At 37.3% G+C, this 25,454-nt stretch overlaps 1 long non-coding RNA gene across 2 annotated transcripts in view; it reads left to right on the top strand.

Moving 5' to 3' along the window:
* LOC121028923 (uncharacterized) overlaps positions 1-25,454 on the top strand; it is a 48,575-nt gene that overhangs the window by 196 nt on the left and 22,925 nt on the right. For both annotated transcript variants that reach the window (XR_005789501.1, XR_005789500.1), the window contains exon 2: positions 5,646-5,792. This is a non-coding gene — a long non-coding RNA (uncharacterized LOC121028923). The remainder of the gene's footprint in view (positions 1-5,645; positions 5,793-25,454) is intronic.

Raw genomic sequence — 25,454 nt, 5'->3', positions numbered from 1 at the left:
GACCCGTCCGCCCTTGGCCTGTGCGGAGGGCAGCCAGGACGCTCAGTGAAACACTGCGTTCCCACTGCGGTCCCGACGGCGTTGTGGGTTTTGGAGCCCCGCGCGTCGGTAAAACCCTTGGAGGTAGTTAGGCGGATTGGCGATTACTGGCCAAGGACTCTCTCACTTTCAGAAGCCTCCTCAGTACGTTGTAGGGATTTGACAGCCCAACGGTTTTTGTTAGAAGCAAAGGACAATAAGGGCCGAAAAGTTAGCTAGCGCGGCCATTTTGGGATCATTACATATAAAGAGTACATTTATGGGACGAATACATCTCTCATGGATTCACGGTATCCTTCACTGGCTCGCGTTCCGGCTCGCGTTCCGGCTCGCGTTCCGGCTCGCGTTCCGGCTCGCGTTCCGGCTCGCGTTCCGGCTCGCGTTCCGGCTCGCGTTCCGGCTCGCGTTCCGGCTCGCGTTCCGGCTCGCGTGCCCTATTGGCTGGGTGAGGACAGAGACTTTTTTACGTAAACCCAGCACTGGCACGGTTCTGACACGTGGTAGATGGTGAAGCATCTAAGATGTTAGTGAATGAATGGACACCAGTAGTTTTGCTTTTTTGCGTGGTGATGTGGCACGATCATTTATTTATTTAACGTATTTTGTGTGTGTGTGTGCCAGGCACCGTTGTACCTTTTGGGATACATCAGTGAACGATAGACAAAACTTTCCAGCTCTCGTCCGCCTTACATTCATGTAGAATGGACAGGATAAACAGTAAGCACTGTATAAGTAAATTGCGTAGTTTGTTATAAGATCATAAAGGATACCTGTTATGAAAAGGAGTTAAAAAAATAAGCAAAGTAAGGGGAACCATGAGCATGTGTCTGAGAGTGGGTGGTGGTTTAGGTTATAATTATTAAATGCTCAGAATTTTGCATTTTATATATATGCATACATATATAATTATAGTAATTTATATAACTTACTTGGTAGGTCCATGTATAAATATAGAATGTGTAAAAACATTCTATACTTGGCTACATAAAATACCTTAATAAACTTAAAATCCCACACATTTTATCTGGGTCATATTATCTGATCATATTATCTGATCATAATCCAACAAAATTAGTAATAAGTAATAAAAAAAAGACTCCAAGAATTATAATAGTGGGCATTAGAAACACCTTTGTAAATAACATTTAGATCAAAGGGGAAATAAAAATTAAAACGACATACAGTAAGCAATTAAAATCTGAACACTTCCTACCAGAAAACATAGGACCAAATGAAAGCTATACTGAAGCAATTCTATAGGCTTAAATATCTTTATTATTAAAGAAGAAAGAAAAAATACATAAATTTTGTTATATATCTTAATTAGCAACAAAACTAGTAAGAAAAGCAATAAAGATATCAATTGGAATTAATAAAAGAGAAGATTACCAAACTTAAATAAATCCTAAAGCTGGTTCTTTAAAGACACCAATAAGGCAGATAACCTTTTTTTTTTTTTTTTTTAAAGTAAGCTTTACACCCAATGTGGGGCTTGAACTCACTACTTTGAGATCAAGAGTTGAATGCTCCAGGGACTGAGCCAGCCACCCACCCTCAGTAATCCTCTTTTGACCTTGATTTAAGGAAAAAAAAAAAAAACAACACCACCAAAATTATACAAAAGAGAAAGGAGGCAATGATGCAGAAAGAAATTCCAGTGGTATACATTACTAACTGAAGTTCAAGAGCCACACATTTGAAAACCTAGGAGATGTTGAATGACTTTCTAATAAAAGTGACCCAGTAAGTAGAAAACAGGGAGAGACTGATTACCCTAGAAAAATTGGACATTAAATATCCGCTATAAAAAATAGCATGAAGACTTGACACACAGGCAAATGCCTTAAATCCTTTTTAATCTTTAAAGGACAATGGATAATTAAATATTTTTTACTCTCCTAGGGCAAAGAAAAAGAAATGCCCTGAATCATTTTATGAAGCCAGCCTTATAGTAACCTGATAAAGATAGTATAAAACAAAAAAACTAAAGTTCAAGTTAGCTTATGAATATTCAAAAGGGAATCCATTGCCTTATCAAAAGAATAATTCAAGATGTTTTATTCAAGGGAAGCAAACTGTTGCAATATTAGGAAATCTATAAGCATATTTCATTACATCAGTAGTTTAATGGAGAAAAGCCATATGCTATCTAAGCTGAAAAATAATTTGAAGAAATTTAACAAAATAAAATGGAAAGAAATTACATATTGACAGTTTATGAGAAATCCAACTGCTAGTCTAAACACTCAGATGTTTCCTTTAAAGCAGAGAAAAGAAAGGCCATCTGGTGATCCCCATTATTATTAATTTTTTTTTATTACTTAACATTCTTTTGAAGACTAGTAAATGCAATAAGAGAGGTAAATAAAGTAACTTAAAAATGTTGGATAATAAGAGATGAAGTTATTTCTTTTTGTTGTTTATATAATTGTATACCCACAAAACCCAAAGGAATTCCATTAAAAACGACAAAATAAGGGAATTTGATAAGGCCTCTGGCTATAAGAAAAATAAACAGACCAACAGCCTCTTAATTTTCTGGCAATAACCATCTAAATGTAAATGAGATAAATATTGCACTTGCAATACTAACAAATACTGTTAGATATAGTATTTCTATGTTTGCTTAGTATTTAGTACTTATTTAGTATTTATACATGCCAGGAATACATTTTATGAAATCAACTTTATATGAGGTATAATTTACATGCAGTAATATGCATACATTTTGAATGTAGAGTTTGATGAGTTTTGACAGATGTATACCCCTGTGTAACCACCACTGAATCAAGATACAGAAATTTCCATCACCCTAGGAAATTTCCTCATACTTCTTTGCAGTCAGCCCCTCACTCCTTGAGGCAACCTCTGATTGAATTTCTATCACTCCAAATTAGTTTTGCCAGTTTTGGAACTCGATAGAAATGGAATCATATATGTCCTTTTAAGTATTTGGCTCTTTGACTCAACATAGTGTTTTTGAGATTCATTCACGTGGTTACATGTACCAGTAGGTTGTTTTCATTTTATCGCCAAGTACTCTTTTCATTGTATGGATATACCAGAATTTGTTCCTTCACGTATTGTTTGGATTGTTTCCAGTTCTTGGCTATTGTGAGTAAACCTGCTATGAACATTCTTGTACAAGCTCTTTTGTGTACAAGTTTTCATTTCTCCAGAGTGAGTGTGTAGAAGTGTAATCGTTGAGTCATATGCTAAATACAAATTTAACTTTATAAGAAACAACCAAACTGTTTTCCAAAGTGATTCTTCCATTTTATACTCCTACCAGCAATGTATGCAAATGTCAGTTACTCCACATCCTCTTCCTCACTTGAAATTGTCAGTCTTTTTAGCTCTTCTAATAGGTGTGTAGTGAGTGATATCTTACTGTGCTTTTACTTCTTATTTTTCAGATGCCTTATGATATTGAACATCTCTTCATGTGCTTGTTTTCCATTTGCATATCTGTTTAAATGAAGTCTTTGTCCATCTAAAAAACAATTGGCTTGTCTTACTGTATTTCAAAGATTGTTCCATCCTTTGTCAGATACGTGAATGGCGAATATGTTCTTTGCATTAGTTACATCCACCAGGAGACAGCTGTGGAGATAGAGTTAGGAGTTCATGAAATGTACTGGGGCATAGGGAACACACTGCCCATGAAAGGTAAAAAGTGGAGGAGCCATGATTAGGCAGAGAAAGCCGAATCAAGGGGAGGCTGATCTGATCCCTGTGATAGGAGGGTCCCTAGGTAGATCTCACAGAGGTCTGGACAACATAAAAGGGAGTCAGGAGCAGAGGGCAAAGAGGAGTCTTTTGTTCAGTGCATAGGACCAGGCTTTGATACACCTGCCATGCTCAGTTATTGGCTGGGGGATGCCCTGGAAGAGTGTAACCTTGGCTGGAAGTCTGAGACATATGCTGTAGGTGCTTACTAACAGGTGGACGGTGACAGCTGTACTCCTTTGTCAAGAACCAGATGATCTTTCAAGGTCCTTTCAAGTGTGTGATTCAGTTTTTTCAAAAATAGCTATTCCTTTTCTTTCTTTCTTTCATTCTTTTTTTTTTTTTAATGAACTGTAAATAACAATGACACCTCCTGCATAAATTTTGGTGTCACGATGTGAACTTACTCAAAGTATTTAGCAAACTTATCTTGCAGTCCATATCTCTTATATAAATACTCTGTGATGAGGTCAACCTCTAGGATTCACTCTATTCTTTTCCTGTTCTTTCTGCTTATCGTTCATCCTTGTCTTTTCTTTCAAAGCCTTCAACAATTCTTTTTTATGTCCTTCTATTTCTCATCTCTTGCTAAGTTTCATTCTTTATCTCAGTCTCCCACACTTTATTTGTGCCTTTGCAAACTGCTATTTTGTAGTTAGTGTAATAAACTTGTAAGAGGGCACAGACCTTTTCTCAGTTTCTCTTCCAAGTTTCTAGCATGCTGGCTTTCATCATGAAGTCTCTAGCAGCCAGCCGGCAGAACTCCTAATTTCCAGATGCCTAGTGAAGTAGTTTTCCGCTTTTTCTTGTCTTTTCTAAACGTTTCATATGTTCTGCTATTCTCAGTGGTATTAAGTCCTTGGGTGCCGTCTTTTAATTGCTTATGTCAGGTTTGCTCTAAGGTGTATAATATGAAATAATATATTTAATAGTAATATGCAAAATCAAGTTGTTGTTAGTGGTGAAAATGATAGGAGAGCATTCAATATATGGCTCCTAAAGAGAGAGCCTTGAATAAGGATAGTAGGGTAGTAGGTAGATCTGGGCAGAGTTGCCTTCTTTATTTCATTTACTTTATTTTATTTTTTTTAATGTTTATTTTGAGAGAGAGAGAGAGAGAGAGAGAGAGAGAGAGAGAGAACAAGCGGGGGAGGGGCAGAGACAGAGGGAGACACAGGATCAGAAGCAGGCTCCAGGCTCTGAGCTGTCAGCACAGAGCCCAACACGGGGCTTGAACCCATGAACCACGAGATCATGACCTGAACCAAAGTCGGACCCCCAACCAACTGAGCCACCCAAGCGCTCCTCCTTTATTTTAAAGTATTGTGTCTATAGAAGACCCCAGTTATAATATAGCTGTTAAAGCTAAGAGGAAAATAATTCGTCCGATATAGAATGTTTGCTGAATATTACAAAGGATGAAGTGGAGATGTCAGACAGGAAACCTGATTGATCTTTCAAATGGCCTGTTGGTGGACAGCTATGTCTAATAGCATTTAAACATGTTCAAGTCAGTCTTATCTTTAAAAAAAGATCCTTTCTCAAATCCATACTGTCCTCTAGCTACTGCTCTATGCTTCCTTTTCCCTTTGAACTAAATTTCTTGAGTCGGTGTCTTCACCTCTGCACCTTCCACTTGTGAACCCACTGCAATGTGGCTTCCATCCCCAGTGTTCCATTTAATGGGAGTAGGTGGGTAGGGGCAACTTCCAGAATATTTTTACTCGTGACCCAAATCTCTCCTTCCAGCCCAGCTGTTCTCTACACGTCAGACCCATGTCTCCAACTGCCTGCAGGAGGCTACCTACACTTAAATTTACTGTATTCATTTCAGTGCATTACATCTGAATTTATCTTTTTTTTTTTTTTTCTTTCAGCGTTCTTCCTCTCCTTGTGTTTTCCAGCTCCTTGATGCTCAAACTGTGCTGCAGGCACTTGTGGCATCAGCATCACCTGGGAACTATTGGAAGTGTGGAGTTCCTGGTCCCATTCCAGACCTGTTGAGCTAGAATCTGCATTCTCAGGTGATTCACACGAGGAGTCAAGCTTGAGAGGCATTGCAACTCGTTGAATGGCCACCACTTCTGCTCGCTCATTCACCGTGTCATAAATATTTGCCCATTCTTCATTCTCACTGCCACTTCCCTGGTTCAAGCTACTATCCCATCCTACCTGGATAATCTGACAGCTTCTAACTGGTCCTCCTGCCTCATGTCGTATCCCTCTTCCAATCTGTTCTCCCTAGTTACAGCATTCTTCCTAAAGCAAAATCTGGTAGGGCTGCCCCTCACTTAATTCCCTGCAATACTTTCTGATTGCTCTTTAGAGAAATGCCAAATGCCTTCATGTAGTGGGGCTCCTACTTCCCTGCCTGGTCTCATTTCTTGCCACCCAGTTTTCAGGCCTTTGCCAAATAATTTGTCCTCTGCCTAGGTATGTAGTCCATACCTCTGTCAAAGGCGACTTCTATTAGATGTCACTTCCATTTGGAAGTTTTCTCTGATCTTCTAAGTCTGGGTTAGTTGTTCCTCTTGCGTGTGTTATAGTCTTTACGGCCTTATAAATGCCTAATTGTCTGCATTCCCTACTAAACTGTCAGCTATTTGCGTCAGGGACTGTGTGTCCTAGTTAACTAGTTTATCCTACTGCCTAGCATAATCCTTAATAAATATTTATTAAATGAATGAATGAAATTTCATTAAAAATTCTTCAAATATTTTACTCTAAGAAATTACATGTTCCGGTTGTAATTAGGTAGTAATAAACTTGTCTATAAATCCAGATTAAACAAGAATTTACTGAGATTGGGTTGTTACAGGTAGAGCAGGCTAGGGGAGATACAGAAAGTTATGATAAAAAAAATCACTTTTCATGGATTTTTAAAGTTTTACTTTCAATTAAAAAAAAATTTTTTTAATGTTTGTTTATTTTTGAGAGAGACAGAGCATGAGCAAGGGAGGAGCAGATAGAGAGGGAGACACGGAATCCGAAGCAGGCTCCAGGCTCTGAGCTGTCAGCACAGAGCCTGATGCGGGGCTCAAACTCATGGACTATGAGATCATGACCTGAGCCAAAGTCAGATGCTTAACCAACTGAGCCACCCAGGTGCCCCGGTTTTACTTTCAATTTTATAACCATGTTTTTAACAGTCATTTATTCTAAAGTCTATATATTTAATTGATTTGAGCATGCACAGTGAACTTTATGCTTCTTAGTCTTGTCCATACTTGTGTTTCTAGTTTTAACTTACTTCTTTGAGGTCTTCAGGTTTTGAGGTCTTCAGGTTTCCCAGTGATGACTTTTTTTTCCCTTTGCAATGTGTCTTTCATTAATAAATGTTTTTCTTTCTTTCTTTCTTTCTTTCTTTCTTTCTTTCTTTCTTTCTTCCTTTTATTTCAATTTAAATCCAAGTTAGTTAATATATAGTATAATAATAATTTCAGGAATAGAATTTAGTGATTCATCACTTATATGTAACACCCAGTGCCCATCCCAACACATTTCCTCCTTAATGCCCCTCACTCCCCACTCAACACCGCACCAGCAACCCTTAGTTTGTTCTCTGTATTTAAGAATCTCTTATGGTTTGTCTCCCTCTGTGTTTTTATATTGTTTTTGCTCCCCTTCCCTTATGTTCATCTGTTTTGTATCTTAAATTCCACATATGGATGAAATCGTATATTTGTCTTTCTCTGACATTTGTCTTTTTCATCCCAGTGATGACTTTTGAGTGATATATTTTCTGAGTCTTATATATCTGATGATAACATTGTCATCCCTGTTTCCTTTTTAATTGTATTTGTGTGTATTTCATTACCTGTTAGTTTTAACTTTTGGATCACTTTATTATAAGCTTGTCCCCTGAGTAGATATGTCTTATATATGTATATGTGCAACATACTGACGCATACCCTGTATGTGTGTGTGTTTTGATATGATCTGAGATACACATGTCCTATATATGTATATATATATGTTGTGATATGATCTGAGTTTTAATAGTGATATTTAGCCCATAAACATTTATTCACTTAGGCCATGTAGTAGAAGTCTAAGCCATATGGAAGAGAGCTTTATTTTCTCCTTTCATGAGAGGCAGAGTTGAGGGTAATGGGGTTCAGAGGATGAGGGAGCAACTCCTTGGAAACAATAGGATTGAGGAGATTCTATAGGCTGTCAAACAGCTTCTGATTTTAAGGAGAAGCGTCAGAGGAAGACAGGGTGGTGGTGGTAGCAGGGACCTCTGGCTTTAAGGGGTGTTCGCAAGAGGTAAAAGCAACTAGGTCTGACCTTTTTGGATCCAAATAAACATCTCTGGGGATTTTTAGGCACAGAAATACAGAAAAAGTTCAGCAGGGAAAGATTGGCAGTGATTCCAGTCAGGTTCGGTTATTAATAATTGTTTTCTCCACGCTGTGGCACACATTTAATGCAATAATTACTGAGGCAATTAGCGTGGTAGGCACTGTGATAGGTACTGGAACAGAGACAGATGGGGTTCACCTTCTTGCCTTCGTCCCACCTTGGTCTTCTCTTCCTTACTTGTGGTTTCCTTTCTTTTTGGGAGGGGCCTAGCAGAGGCAGCATCCGTGCTTCCAGTTTTCCATCAGATACGGCTACTGGGCGAGTGAGGCTGCATCGCCCTGTACCTAAGCGACACCTGGCCTGTGGGGGCCACATAGCCTATTAAGACCCCGGTCTCAGTGGGATCACATTCCCTAGGGGTGATCTCTTGAGCCAGTTCCCTGTGCGTACACCTGGGAGTGAACAATTATGTGAAGGCTCTGCCTCTGTTCAATGGGTTTGCCTAGAGGATTCTCACTTTCCATCCCCTTTGATGTGAGTGGAAAGACTGCATTTGGAATGAATTAGAAACTGCTCCCCATAGGAAATACCAAAGATACTGCTAATACTCACTATTGCTTGCTTTTTCTTCCATTTCTGGTTACCCACAATACTACACTTCCTAAATTGTTGGCACACAGGTGGGAGCCAAACATAACTAGTAAGTGGCAATGATACTCTTCACCCCCCAACTTAAGCTGTGTAAGCTCCTGCCTGAGCTGCAGCTCTTTCTTCCCCTGATGCAGCAATCATTAGTGCTGATCGATCAAGGTGGTGGAGAGGGAGGGAGCTTCCCTAGAGAACCGTTGGACCTATAGTAGACTCCGTGTATAGGGGAAGTGAACTTTAATTTGTTAAACCGCTAAGATTTAGGGGTGAGTTTTATGCCATGATAATTATATTTCAATTAAAAAGATTAACAATGGGGAAGAATGAAACTAAAAAAAATAGATAACACTTCTAAGTAAAACAGGAAATTAAAGGTCAATTTCGAAGACAGTCTTTTATTGCATACATTTCACTTAAAGAATAAAACATATCATCAGTGTTTGGAGAGCATGGTGTCTCCAATAATGATATAACATTAGTGTTTATACCTTGCAACCAAGTTCAGCCATAAAGTTTATACTAAACAATATCATTTCCAGATGACTAGCAGAATGAAAATGGAGACAGGGAGAAAAGTTTTAAAAGTGTGTTAAGTCGAAGCATGTACAAATGTAAGATTACAAACTGCTTCATACAAGTTAGGATATCAAAAATATTTTGTGGAATGTCATTTAAAGTTATATTCACTTGTACAGTTATTTATTATATAATTAAAGTCCAGTTGGTTAAAAAAAAGTATGGGTTCTGGTGTTATGGTGCCTAGGGCCAGGAAAGATCATCTCTTACACTTTTTAGCTATATGGCCTTGGACTTCACTTTCTTATGCTGTATTTTTCTCATCCATAAAATTGTAAAATGTGCCATTCTTAGATACCACTAAAAAACAAATGCTGTGATCCAAACCACAGTGAGATACCACAAAATACCCACTAGATGACTATGATAAAAAAGTAACTGGGAGCAGAGTCGGATGAGCGTCCGGTGACATCATGACCCGGACCAAAATCAAGAGTCAGATGTTTAATTGACTGAGCCACCCAGGTGCCCCCAGACTCTTAATTTAAGAGAACAAATGATGGTTACCAGAGGGGAGGGAATTGGGGGGATGGGTTAAATAGGTGATGGGGGTTTAAGGAATGCACATGTTGTGATGAGCACAGGGTGATGCATGGAATTGTTGAATCACTATATGGTACACCTGAAACTGATATAACACTATATGTTAACTAACTGGAATTAAAATAAAAAAATATTTTTAAAAAATGGACCACTATAATTCAGGATGTTGACAGTAGTAGAGGTGGGGGCTGGCAGGAGCCATATTGGAAATCTCTGTACCTGCTGCTCAATTTTGGTGTGAACCTAAAACTACTCTAAAAATAAAATATTATTAAAAAACCCGAGCAGCTTCTTACAAGAAGATTTAATTTTTAAGAGCATGGGAGGGGAGAGAAAAGAGGTGAAAACTTTTCCTTTTGATATGACCTTGTGCCTCAACTTTTGCTGGCCATTATGAAAACATGCAGTACAGAAGATTAGAACAAACACTTAACCAAAGAAGATATACAAATGAAAAGATGCTCAGCATCATTAGTCACTTGGGAAATGCAAATAAAAATCACAGTAAGACACCACCTCATTAGAATGGCTAATATTTACAACACTTAACATACAAAGTGCTGGTGAGACTGTGAAGGAACTGGAAGTCTTGAATGTTCCTGAATGATGTGAAGTGCTATAAAATTTTACAGCCACTTAGTGAAATAGTTTGGCAGCTTTTAAAAAACTATCACATAACCCAGGCATTTCACTCCTAGATGCTTATGCAATAGAAATTAAAGCATATGTCTACACAAACACTTATAGATGAATGGTAATAGCAGGGTTTTTTTTTTAAGTTTATTTATTTTGAGGGAGAGAGAGAGCATGTGTACAAGCAGGGGAGGGGCAGAGAGAAAGGGAGAGGGAGAATCTGAAGGAGCCTCTGCACTGTCAGCGCAGAGCCAGATGCAGGCTCCATTTCAGGAACACTAAGATTGTGACCTGAACCGAAGTTCGACATTGAATTGACTGAGCCACCAAGGTGCCGCAATAAGCTTTATTTCTTAGAGTAGTTTTAAGTTCACAGCAAAATTGAGCAGAGGTACAGAAAATTCCTGTATAGCTCCTGCACCACCCCCTGGCCCCTCAGCACCTCCACTATCAACGTTCTGAGCTGTAGTGGTATGTTTGTTATAACTGATGAATCTACATGAATGCATTATCACCCAGAATCCATATTTTACTTTGGGGTTCACTCTTGGTGTTGCACATTATACGAATTTGGACAAATGTATGACGAGCATCCACTATGATAAAATAACATACAGGGTAGTTTCATACAATTTATCTGTGTTCTACCTGTTCATCCCTCCCTCTCTCTCTACTATCTCTGTATGTGAGTCTTTCCAGAATGTCATAAAATTGGAATCTATATATATAGCCTTTTCAGAGTGGCCTCTTTCACTTAGTTTCCTCCATGTCCTTTCATGGCTTTGTGGTTCATTTCTTTTGAGCACTGAATAATATTCCATTGCCTGGATGTACCAGGGTTTATTTACTCATTCACTTGCTGAAAGACATCTTGGTTGCTTCCAGTTTTTGACTATTATGAATAAAGCTGCTATAAACACCTGCATGCAGGTTTTGTGTGGAAATAGGTTTTTAATCATTTGGGCAAATCAAGGAGCATGATAGCCGGATCATATGGAAAGAGTATATTTAATTTCATGAGAAACCGTCAAACAGTCTTCCAAAGTGGCTGAATCATTTTGAATTCCCACCAGCAATGAATGAGAGTTCCTGTTGCTCCATATCCTTGCCAGCATTTGCTGTTGTCAGTGTTTTGGATTTTTGTCATTCTAATAGATGTACAGTGATTTCTCATTGTTGTTTCAATTTGCATTTCTTTGATGAAAATGTGGAACGTCTTTTTGCATGCTTATTTGCCATTTGTATATTTCTTCTTTGGTATGGTGTCTATTCAGGTCTTCGCCCATTTTAAAAATCAGGTAATATGTTTTCTTACTGTTGGGTTTAAGAGTTCTTTGTATATTTTGAATAACAGTCCTTTAACAGATGTGTCTTTTGCAAATATTCTCTCCCAGTCTGTGGCTTATCTTCTCATTGTCTTAACAGTATCTTTCTCAGAGTAGAAGTTTTTTTTAATGTATAATTTTTTTATGTTTTAATTTTAATTCCAGTTAGTTAACATTCAGTGTTAGTTTCAGATATATAATACAGTGATTCAACACTTCCATACTGCACCCTGTGCTCATCACAAGTGCACTCCTTAATCCCTGTCACCTATTTAACCCAACCCCTTACTCCCTCCCCTCTGGTAACTATCAGTTTGTTCTCTATAATTAAGAGTCTTATTTTTCCCCTTTGCTTGTTTTGTTTCTCGAATTCCACATAGGAGTGAGATCATATGGTATTTGTCTTCCTCTGACTGACTCATTTCGCTTAGCGTTATACTCTGTAACTCTATCCGTCTCGTTGCGAATGGCAAGATTTCATTCTTTTTTATGACCGAGTATATATATACTTCTTTAGTTCATCAATTGATGGACATTTGGGCTGCTTCCGTATCTTGGCTATTATAAATAATGCTGCAATGTACATAGGGGTGCATGAATTAGTGTTCTTTTATTCTTTGGGTAAATACCCAGTAGTGTGATTGCTGGATCATAAGGTAGTTCTATTTTTAACTTTTTGAGGAAACTCCATACTGTTTTCTAGAATGGCCACACTAGTTTGCACCTCCACCAACAGTGCACAAGTGTTCCTTTTCCTCCACATGCTCACCAAGACGAGTGGTTGTTGATTTTAGCCATTCTGACTGGTGTGAGGTGGTATCTCATTGTAGTTTTGACTTGTATTTCCCTGATAATAAGTGATGTTGAGCATCTTTTCATGTGTCTGTTAGGTGTCTTCTTTGAAGAAATGTCTATTTATCTCTTCTGCCCATTTTTAATTGGATTATTTGTTTTTTGCGTGTTGAGTTTTATAAGTTCTTCATATATTTTGGATACTATCCTTTTATCAGATATGTCATTAGCAAATATCTTCTCCCATTCTGTAGGTTGCCTTTTAGTTTTGTTGATTCTTTCCTTAACTATGCAGAAGCTTTTTATTTTGATGTAGTCCCAACAGTTTACTTTTGCTTTTGTTATCCTTGCCTCAGGAGACATATCTAGAATGAAATTGCTATGGCCAAGTCAGAGAAATTACTGCCTGTGTTCTCTTCAAGGATTTTTATGGTTTGAATTTATTTTTGTGTAAGTAAGTGGTCCAGATTCATTCTTTCGCATGTCACTGTCCAGTTTTCCCAACATCGTTTGTTGAAGAGACTATCTTTTTTCCATTGGATATTGTTTCCTGCTTTGTTGAAGATTAATTGTCCATGTAACTGTGGGTTTATTTCTGGGTTTCCAATATTGCTCTGTTGATCTAACTGTCTATTTTTGTGCCAGTACCATACTGTTTTGATTACTGCAGCTTTAGAATTGAGATGCCTCCAGCTTTCCTTTTCAAGATTGGTTTAGCTATTCAGGGTCCTTTGGGTTCTATACAAACTTTAGGATTGTTTGTCCTAGTTCTGTGAAAAATGCTGTTGGCATTTTGATAGGGATAACATTAAATCTGTAGATTGCTTTGGGTAGTACAGACATTGTAACAATATTTATTCTTCCAATCCATGAGCATGGAATGTCTTTCCATTTCTTTGTGTCATCTTTGATTTCTTTCATCAGTGTTTTATATTTACAGTACAGGTCTTTTGTCTCTTTGGTTAGGTTTATTCTCAGGTAGCTTATTATTTTTGGTGTAATTGTAAATGAGATTATTTTCTTAATTTCTCTTTCATAGAGCAGAAGTTTTTAATTTTAATAAAATCTAGCTTGTCAACTATTTTGTTTATGGGATCATGCTTTTGTGTTATATCTAAGAAGTCATCACTGTTCCCAGGGTCATATAGTCTTTCCTGCATGTTGTCTTCTTATAGTTTTGCATTTTATATTTATGTCTGCAATATATTTTGAGTTAATTTTAGTAAAGGGCCTAAGATTTGTTTTTAGATTCCTTTTTTTCCCCATGTGGATGTCCAGTTGTTTCAGCACCATTTGTTGAAAAGACTATATTTTTTTATTATATAGCTTTTGCTCCTTTGTCTAAGATCAGTTGAATGTATTTCTTTTTTTTTTTAAATGTTAATTTATTTTTGAGAGACAGAGAGAGACCAAGCACTAGCAGGAGAGGGGCAGAGAGAGAAGGGACACAGAATCTGAAGCAGGCTCCAGGCTCTGAGCTGTCAGCACAGAGCCTGACATGGGGCTTGGACCCATGAACTGTGAGATCATGACATGAGCCAAAGTCAGATGCTTAACTGAGCCACCCAGGTGCCCTGACTATATTTCTATGGGTCTATTTTTGGGCTCTTTATTTTGTTCCATTGACCTATTTGTATATTCTTTTGCCAATACTACACTGTCTTGATTACTGTACCTTTATGGTAAGTCTTTTTTTTTTTTTAGTGCAAAATTAAGGAAAACATTTAATAATAACTCTATTAAGAGGTCATTGAGTTGGAAAGTTTGATTTTAAGAAATAGTTACATGAATTATATGACAATTTTCCTTGTTTCTTCCTTTTTTGATTCAGATATTTGTTACATTTAATCCAAATTTATTAACTATCATTCACAATACTAATCAAATATACTATCAGATTGTAACTTTGAAACAGAATTTTCTTTTTTTCGATTTTCTTTTTCTTTTTCTTTTTCATCATGATAAATGTACTCTTTATTCCCCATCCCCTATTTCCTTCATCCCCCACCCATCTCTCCTCTGGTAATCATCAGTTTGTTCTCTGTAGTTAAAAGTCTTGTTTCTTGGTTTGTCTGTCTCTCTTTTTATTCCTTTGCTCATTTGTTTTGTTTCTTAAAGTCCACATATGAGTGAGATCATATAGTATTTGTCTTTCTCTGACTGACAGAGCATTATGCTCTCTAGCTCTATCTGTATTGTTGCAAATGGCAAGATTTCATTCCTTTTTATGGCTCAATAATATTTCGTTATATGTATAATGAATAATGAAATTATATATATATGTATGTATATATATACATACATATATATATAACATATACACATATGTTATATGTATATGTATATGTATATGTGTATCTATATATCTATATTTATCTATCTCACCTTTTTATCCATTCTTCTGTTGATGGACACTTGGGCTGCTTATGTCGTTTTGCTATTGTAAATAATGACTTAATAAACCTAGGGGTGCATGTACCCATTTGAATTTGTTTTTTTTTTTTGTATTTTGGGGGTAAATACCTAGTAGTGTGATTACTGGATCATAGGGTATTTCTATTTTTAACTTTTTGAGAAAGTTTTCCACAGTGGCTGCACCAATCTGTATTCCCACCCACAGAACTAGAGGGTTACTTTTCCTCCACATCCTTGCCAACACTTATTTTGTTTTGTTTTGTTTTGTTAATTCTAGCTATTCTGATAGTGTGAGGTGATATCTCATTGTAGTTTTAATTTGTATGTCCCTGATGATGAATGATGTTGAACATCTTTTCATGTGTCTGTTGGCTATATGTATGTCTTCTTTAGAGAAATGTCTATTCATGTCTTCTGCCCACTTGTAAAGGATTATTCGTTTTGGGGAGGTTATTGAGTTGTATCAGTTCTTTATGTATTTTGGATACTAACCCTTCATGGGATATGCACATATATGCTTTTGCAAATATCTTCTCCCATTCTGTAGGTTGCTTTTTAGCTTTATTGATTGTTTCCTTTGCTGTGCAGAAACTTTTTATTTTGATGTAGTTCCTATAACTTATTTTTGCTTTTGTTTCCCTTGCCTCAGGAGACATATCCAGAAAAATGTTGGTATGGCCAACGTCAGAGAGGATACTGCTTACTGCCTATGCTATCTTCAAGCATTTTTATGGTTTCAGGTCAAATTTAGGTCTTTAACCCATTTTCAGTTTATTTTTTTGTATGGTATAAGAAAGTGGTCCAGTGTCATTCTTTGCATATGGCTGTCCAGTTTTTCCAACACCATTTGTTGAAGAGACTGTCTTTTTCCCATTGTGTATATATATATTTTTTTTAAAAAAAAAATTTTTTTTTCAACGTTTATTTATTTTTGGGACAGAGAGAGACAGAGCATGAACGGGGGAGGGGCAGAGAGAGAGGGAGACACAGAATCGGAAACAGGCTCCAGGCTCTGAGCCATCAGCCCAGAGCCCGACGCGGGGCTCGAACTCACGGACCGCGAGATCGTGACCTGGCTGAAGTCGGACGGTTAACCGACTGCGCCACCCAGGCGCCCCTCCCATTGTATATTCATTCCTCCTTTGTCAGACTTAATGGACCATATAATTGTGGGTTTATTTCTGGGTTTTCTGTTCTATTCCATTGATCCATGTATCTACTTTTATGACAGTACCATCCTGTTTCAATTACTCATTTTAATTAATTCATAAATGGAATATCTCTCCATTTATTTTGTTCTTTGATATCTTTGATTAGAGTTTTGTAGTTTTCTTTGTATATTTCATATACATATTTTGCTAGATTTATACCTAAGCATTTCATTTTTTGGGTGTTAATGTAAATGGTAATTTACATTACCATAATTTGTATTTTAATTTACAATTGTTCATTGCTGGTATATAAGAAAGTGATTGACTTTTGTATATTAACCGTGTATTCTGCAACTGTGCTATAATTGCATAGTACTTCCAGGAGTATTTTTATTGATTCTCTTTGCTAATATTGTGCATTAGATTTCCAGAAATTATTTATCTTCTAACTGCAATTTTATACCCTTCGGCCAACATCTTCCCCCTCCCTTCCCCCCACTCACAACCTCTGGTAACCACCACTCTACTGTGTGTTTCTACAAGTTTAGAGTTTTTAGATTCCACATATAAATGATATCATACAGTATTTATCTTTCTCTGACTTATTTCACTTAGCATAATGCTCTCAAGGTTCACATATATAAATATACATATATATGTGAATATATATATGTATATTCATACCTTCTTTATTCATTCATTCATTGATGGATACTTAGGTTGTTTTCGTATCTTGGCTATTGTGTATAATACTACAGTAAACATGGGAATGTAGATATATATTTGATATCCTGCTTTCCTTTTATTTGTATATATACTTAGAGGTGGGATTGCAGATTCTTTTGTAGTTCTATTTTTAATTTTTTGAGGAATCTCTATGCTGTTTTCTACAGTGGCTGAACCAATTTTCTTTTTTTTTTTAAATTTTTTAAACGTTTATTTATTTTTGAGACAGAGAGAGACAGAGCATGAACAGAGGAGGGTCAGAGAGAGAGGGAGACACAGAATCTGAAACAGGCTCCAGGCTCTGAGCTGTCAGCACAGAGCCCGACGCGGGGCTCGACCTCACGGACCGCGAGATCATGACCTGAGCCGAAGTCAGACACCTAACCGACTGAGCCACCCAGGCGCCCCAACCAATTTTCATTCTCACTGACAGTGCACAAGGGTTTCCTTCTCTCCACATCCTAGCCAACATTTGTTATCTCTTGCCTTTTTGATGATAACAATTCTAACAGGAATGAGATGATAACCTTATTATGGTTTTGGTTTGCATTTCTCTGATGGGTAGTGATGTTGAGTATCTTTTTATGTACATATTGGCCATCTGTATGTCATCTTTGGAAAAATGTCTATTCAGTCCCTCTGTCCATTTTTAAAGTCAGATTGTGTTTTTATTATAGAGTTGTATGCATTTTTTAACATATTCTGGATATTAACCCCTGTCAGATATATGGGTTGCAAGTATTTTCTCCTATTCCATAAATTGCCTTTTCATTTTGTTTGTTGTTTCTTTTCCAGTGTAGAAGCTTTTTAGTTGGATGTAGGCCTAGTATTTGTTTTCCTTTTGTTGCTTGTGCTTTCAATTTTATATCTAAAAAAATAATTGCCAAGGCCAGTGTAGAGATTTTCCCTCATGTTTTCCCGTAGGAGCTTCATAGTTTCAGGTCTTATGTTGCAGTATTTAATCCATTTTGAGTTAGTTTTTGTGAGTGGTGTGAGCTAGGGGTCCAATTTCATTTTTCTGCATGTGGTTATCTAGGTTTTCCAACACCATTTATTGAAAAGATTATTCTTTTTCTGTTCAGTGTTATTGGATCCCTTGTCAAATATTAGTTGACCATAGATACAGGAGTTTATTTCTGGGCTCTCTATTCTCTTCCACTGGTCTATTTGTCTATTTTTATGCCAGTAGCATACTATTTTGATTACTATAGTTTTGTAATATAGTTTGAAATCAAGAAGTGTAATGCCTCCAGCTTTGTTCTTTCTCATGATTGTTGACTATTTGAGGACTTTTGTAGTTCCGCGGAAATTTCAGGATTTTTAAAAATTTTTGTGAAAAGTGTCATTGGAATTTTGATAGTGGTTGCCTTGAACCTATGGATGGTTTTGGGTAGTATGGACATTTTAACAATATGAATTTCTGATCCATGAACATGGGATGTCTTTCTATTTGTTTGTCTTCAATTTCACATATCAAAATCTTATAGTTTTGACTGTACAGACCTTTAAATTTATTTATCTATAAATTTATTTATAATTTATTTAAATTTATTTTAAATTTATTTATAAATAAATGAATTTAAATTTATTCCTAAGTATTTTATTGTTTTTGATGATATTATGAATGGGATTGTTTTCTTTATTTCTTTTTCAGGTATTTCATGGTGCATAGAAATGCAACTGATTTCTGTATGTTGATTTTATATCCTGCAACTTTACTTAATTCGTTAATTATTTCTAATAGTTTTTTTGTTGCATCTTTAGGATTTTCTCTATACAAGAATATATCATCTGCAAATAAAGACAGTTTTACTTCTTCCTTTACAATTTGAATGCCTTTAATTTCTTTATTTTGCCTGATTGTTGTAGCTAGGACTCCTAGTACTGTGTTGAAAAAGAGTGGTGATAGTGGGCACCCTTGTCTTTTTCTTGATCTTAGAAGAAAAGCTTTGTACTTTTCACTGTTGAGTATAATGTTGGCTGTGAGTTTGTTGTATACAGCCTTTATTGTGTTGAGTGTGTTCCTTCTATATCTAATTTGTGGAGGGTTTTTTTTTTATCATGAAAATTGTTGTATTTTGTCAAATGCTTTCTCTGCATCTATTGAGATGATTATATGATCTTTATTTTTCATTCTATTAATATAATGTGTCACATTTACTGATTTGCATATGATCATCCATCCTTGCATCCAGAGATAAATCTCACTTGATCATGGCCTATAATCCTTTTAGTGTGCTGTTGAATTCAGTTTTGTTAATATTTTTTGAGAGTTTTTGCATATATATTCATCAAAGATATTGGTCAACAATTTTCTTTTCTCATAGCGTCCTTATCTGGCTTTGGTATTAGGATAATGCTGACTTTGTAAAATGATCTGGAGAGAGATACCCCCTCTCCAATTTTTTGGAAAAGGATTTTTTTTTTTTTATTAATTTTTTTTTTTCAACATTTATTTATTTTTTGGGACAGAGAGAGACAGAGCATGAACGGGGGAGGGGCAGAGAGAGAGGGAGCCCCGTTCGAGACGCGGGGCTCGAACTCACGGACCGCGAGATCGTGACCTGGCTGAAGTCGGACGCTCAACCGACTGCGCCACCCAGGCACCCCGGAAAAGGATTTTTTTGAAAAGGATTGGTATTAATTCTTCTTTAAACGTTTGGTAGAATTTGCCCGTGAAACCACTGGGTCCTGTACTTTTCTGTGTTGGGAGGTTTTTGATTACTGATTCAATGTCCTTACTCATTAATTGTTTAGATTTTTCATTTCTTCATGATTCAGTCTTTTAAAAAATGTTTATTTACTTATTTTTGAGAGAGAGATAGAGCGAGCCAGAGAGAAGCAGAGAGAAAGAGGGAGACAGAGAATCCCAAGCAGGTTCTACACTGTAGACACAGGTCTCGAACCCATGAACAGTGAGATCATGACCTGAGCTGAAACCAAGAGTTGGATGCTTAACTGACTGAGCCACCCAGGCACCTCTCTTCATGATTCAGTCTTGATTAAGTGTGTATTTGTAGGAACTTACCCATTTATTAGATTTATTGGCATATAATTGTTCATAGTAGTCTTTTATGATCCTATGTATTTCTGTGGCATCAGTTGCACATCTCTTCCATTTCCAGTTTTATTTGTTCAAGTATTGTCTCTTTTTTTCTTAGTCTAGCTAAAGTTTTGTCAATTTTGTTTATCCTTTCCAAAAAAACCCCCATCTCTTAGTTTTGTTGATCTCTTCTATTTTTCTAATCTCTAAGCAGAGAGTTTCTGCTCTGATTTTTGTTATTTCCTACCTTCTGCTAACTGTGGGCTTAGGTTTTTCCTTTTCTAGCTCCTTGAGTGTAAAGTTGGGTTGCTTATTTGAGATCTTTCTTTTTTTAATATATGCATTTATTGCTATAGACTTACTTCTAAGAACTGCTTTTGCAGCATCTCATAGGTTTTGGTATGTTGTGTTTTCATTTTCATTAGTTTAGAGATATGTTTTAATTTCCTTTTTGATTTCTTCTTTGACCCACTGGTCGTTCAGGAGTATGTTGTTTAGTTTCCATTTGTGTGTAAATCTACTTGTTTCTCATAACCTCGATAGCCCTGTGGAGTACTGGCTAGAAATCAAGTAGAATGTCCCCAATACAAGTTTGCTTAATGTTTTTCTCTTAATTAGATTACAGTTAGGTGTTTTTGTTTTTGTTTTTGAAAGAGTACCACAGGGGTGAAATGCCTTTTTTATCACATCATATCAGGGCATAAATGATATCCATATGACATTATTGGTGATGTTAACCTTTGGCATATGGTTAAGGTAGTGTTTTCCAGGTTTCTCCATGGTAAAAATATTATTTATTACCGATATTCACCATTAACATGTAAGATCTATGAGAATAGAAATGCTATGTGGTTTATTTACTGCTGTATCCCCAGTGACTAGAGAAGTACATGGTCTTAGGGACTCAACGAATCTTTGTTGAATCAATAAATGGAAGCATGGATTAGATGACCCTTAGCTTCCCATTCTACTCAACTCCTTTTAAAAAATTGTTTTGACCATATTTGTGACTAGAGAGTCTTCTGTTTTGCTAACAGCAATTATATTAGGACATTTAGTCTATATGCATGAAATGTAGTACAGTGCATGCCACCAGTTACCCAAAATATTTGGGCATTAGTATATATTGGTTGACAGGTGGCTTACTACAGGTGGCTTACTTATATTTAATTTTAGCTTGAAAAGCCAGGGCAAGATTATCTAGGCCAACTTTGTCCAGGTTGGGATTTAGCACATTGCATTTGAATGAACTTAGGTTTTGGTAAGACCTAGATTTTTCAAATCTTATTTCTGCCACTTCTTAGCATTGTGTTTCTGGGCAAGTTATCTAGCTTCTTTGAATTTTCTCATCTCTGATATGGGAATAATTGTTCTTTTCTTATAGGTTGATATTAGGATTTAGTGAAGTCACATGGCAAGTGCCTACTTCGTGCCTGGCATTTTGCTCAATAAATACTGATTTGCCTACCTTTCCACAGTCTTCTGCAGCAAATGGTTGAGTTAATTCTTCTGTCCTGTGACAGTCACGTTCTACAAAAGAACATCTTTTTTTAATTTTTAATTTTATTTGTTTATTTAATTCATTTTTGAGAGACAGAGAAAGACAGAGCATGAGCAGGGGAAGGGCAGAGAGAGAGGGAGACACAGAATCAGAAGCAGGCTCCAGGCTCCGAACTGTCAGCACAGAACCTGATGTGGGACTTGAACCCACGAACCGTGAGATCTTGACCTGAGCCGAAATTGGGATGCTTAACTGACTGAGCCACCTCGGTGCCCCCCAAAAACCAGTACAGACAATTTTATCTGGAAGATCAGTGCATACAATTCCATTTCATTAAAAAGCTGATGATTTAATGATTTACTTAGAAATAGGCTGTGGCTTCTATTATAAAATTCATCTGGCATAATGTACAAAGAACCACTATTTCCTCTGGCAAGAAAGCTGATGGAATATAAATACTTTACAAACATGCCCAGCACAGTTTACCTTCATGCAATACCTGCACCTTGAAGATATACCGTATGCGGCCCTGCAGTGGATGTGGCTCAACATAAAATTTGTCACTTTCCAGCACTTGAAATATTGTCCCATTTCTTACACCCCTGTACTGCACATGCTTATTTGGTAATGTCGGTCTGCCTCCTTATTTCAGTAGCTGAAGTGACATAGTCCTGTTTTATAATTTGCCAAGTGATTGAAGGTGCCAGGCAGGTCTGTATTATCCCAGTAACGTCACTGATTCCTAGTGCTTAAAGAAGAAAGGGCAGCGAGCACTTAGCTTGAGGGTGATGTGTTCTGTGGGAACGTATATTCTTGGCAAGTTGTTTATGACTCTTTTTCTTCTGTACAGCCAGAAGAGCAGAAGAACATATTTCAAATTCTCATTGGCAAGGGCTCCCCGTTCTTTTATAAGGATTTGTAAAACTCCATCCCTTTGAATCTTGTTAGCAATCTTGGATATCCTCCAGGCTTTCTTTCATAAAGCTTTCAACATACAGAGCTGAGTGGGCTGGGCAGGGAACATGCATGTAAGAGTGTGTGCTTGTGTGTGTGTGCGTGTATATTTATCTGAGCCTTCTTGATTGAAGTGTCAATATATGTTGCTTTCTGCTTTGAATTTACTACAGTAATAAAATGGAAACATCTTCCTGCCTAGTGAAGTATAGCAGATAAGTCTCACCATTTATTTAGTGGAGTCAGCTTAATGTAGATCGGTGTTTAGGTCTTCCTTTTGGTTTGTTTAGTGTTTCTCTTCTTCAGGGTGTCTCATCAGCTGTTGAGTCTAGAGGGAGAGCATTTCCCTGTAGCTGTGATAGTTCTCCATATGGAGAGAGAAAAGGATCATGTTCAGCCTTCAGGGATGATAGGTGTCGTGGAATTTGCCACATTTCATTGTTTGAAAGTGTGTACATTTTTTTTTTGTCACTTCTTTTGGAAAGCATGAATCACCAAAGATTGGTGAGACAGTTTTCACTTCTTCCCAAATCATCAGATAATGGACATTGGAGATGTCCATTATCTGATGGACATGTTTAACCACACAAATTGGTTTGTGGTCTGCAGGTTCAAAAAAGCACTTCATAATTGCTCTTAGAATTTGGCATGGCCTGAAGCTTTTGAGGTTTAGGAGCAAATGACAGAAAAGCAATAGCCATCTTGCCAGGAGGAAAGGCCTCAGTGATTTCTTTTAATCTTTGTGGGTTGATTCAGATTCCAGTTTCTTTGATCCTGTAAACCAGGATTCTGGGCAAAAATGAATTGGGTGGTAAGTACAAACAGGTTTGATTTCCCCATGAGTCCTGTAATGATAAATTTTATTGTCAACTTGATTGGGCTAAGGGATACCATGTAGCTGGTAAAACACTATTTTTGGATGTGTCTGTGAGGGTATCTCAGGAGAAATGAGATTTTTAAAAAAATGTTTATTTATTTATTTTGGGAGAGAGAGTGAGCATAGGAGGGGCAGAGAGATTGGGGGAGAGAGAGAATCCCAAGCAGGCTCTGTGCTGTCAGTGCAGAGCCTGACATGGGGCTTGATCCCACAACCCTGGGATCATGGCCTGAGCTGAAATCAAGAGTCAGGTGCTCAACTGACTGAGCCACTCAGGCTCCCCAAGAAGAGATGAGATTTTGAATCAGTAGACTGATTAATGAGAATTCCCCTCATCACTGTGGATAAGCATCACCCAAACCACTGAGGGCCTAAATAAAATGAAAAGGCAGAGCAAAGGTAAATTTTCTTCCTGCTTGAGCTAAGATTTTCATCTTCTCCTTCCTTCAGATATTGGTACTCCTGAGCTTTTGAACTCAGACTGTGACTTATGCCATGTTCCCCTGATACTCCCTTTGGGCCTGAACTGAATTACATTCCCCACTCTCCTAGTCATGTGACATCTTGGTCTGCATGGTCAAGGAAGCCAATTCCTACAATAAATCTCTTCTTTAAAATTTTTTTTAATGTTTATTTATTTTTGAGAGATAGAGAGAGACAGAGCATGAGCAGGGGAGGGGCAGAGAGAGGGAGACACAGAATCAGCAGCAGGCTCCAGGCTCCAAGCTGTCAGCACAGAGCCTGATGTGGGGCTCGAACCCACAAACCGTGAGATCATGACCCGAGCTGAAGTCGGCGCTTAACTGACTGAGCCACCCAGGCGCCCCCGATAAATCTCTTCTTACATCTCTTTCTCTATATATGTTTCTTATTGGTTCTGTTTCTCTGGAGAACCCTGACTAATACAAGCCCCATGTATAGAAAGGAACAGACCTTTTACTTCACATTTTCCACATGTTCACTTAGTAATTATTCTCTTGAAGCTGGTAGGTTTCATATAGCACTTTTGAGATTGATTGACTCATTCATGAAATCATTGTCTGAATACTAAGAGCCAAACACCAAGCCAAGTTGTGAATACAAAGATAATTCAACCATGGATCACAACATATCTCTCTGACTTGACTTCAAGCTTCTTGTCAGCAAAGGGTTTATAGTTTAGTAGGGAAAATAAATGATGAACATCAGAAAACCCTAATATAAGACAGAAAATGACATGTCATTAAAGCATACAGATAAAGAGAGATAGATATTAATTGTTCCAAAAGTAAGGAAAGATAATGTTTGGTGGAGGAATGTGATAAGACTTTAAGGAAGCATTTGAGCTGGACTTCAAATTTATTGGAAAAGAAGACAAACATTCTAGGTGGTCAAAGGCACAGACATGGAAAGGCACAGGACACAGAACACAGACATTTCTTGTGGTGGTGGGCAGGGGAGATGAGAGGAGAAATGGACAATTTCATAGTTTAGTGCTTGTTTTGGATTTAAGATTCATGGATTTCTTGGAGTACTTCTGGGGGTCCAGGGAACACAGTTAAGGATAGGTGGTCCTTGGAGTACAGGGGTTAGGGTAGGGAGTCTGGGACTGTGTGGTATTTCTCACACCACTTCTGACAACAAATATGAGTCATTTTTCCTCACCAATTCTCTAATACTCTGACACCAACTGGGTGTCCAATTCAATTCAATTTGGATACCATCTACCTGGAGTTAGTGTCAAACCTCACAAATTAAAGGGCCCAGTTCTACAAGACTGTCCCTACTTCAGATGCCAGCTGCAAGTGGGATACCCAGGTGACCCACACTTCTGCCTGGCCAACTACATATTTGAAGATTCCTATGACCATCCCCCCCCCCCCACCAAGTTTGATAATTTATTAGATGACTCACAGAACTCAAAAATTCTCTATTTACTATTACATTTTATTATAAAGGGTACAACTCAAGAAGAGCCAAATGGAAGAGACACATATGGCAAAGTATGGGACAAGGCTTGTGGAACTTCTTGTGCTCTCTCCAAATGCCTCTCAGCATACTGGTGTGCCTACCAACCACAAAAACTCTCTGAACTCTGTCATTTAGGGTTTTAAAAATTTTTTTATTTTATTTTATTTTTTTAGTTTATATCCAAGTTAGTTAGCATATAGTGCAACAATGATTTCAGGAGTAGATTCCTTAATGCTCCTTACCCATT

The sequence above is a fragment of the Herpailurus yagouaroundi genome, unplaced genomic scaffold, assembly GCF_014898765.1.
Source record: "Herpailurus yagouaroundi ecotype Mexico unplaced genomic scaffold, PumYag 100, whole genome shotgun sequence".
NCBI lineage: Eukaryota > Metazoa > Chordata > Mammalia > Carnivora > Felidae > Herpailurus > Herpailurus yagouaroundi.
The sequence above is the reverse complement of the archived record's forward strand: the minus strand, read 5'-3'. Positions and strand labels throughout refer to the sequence as shown.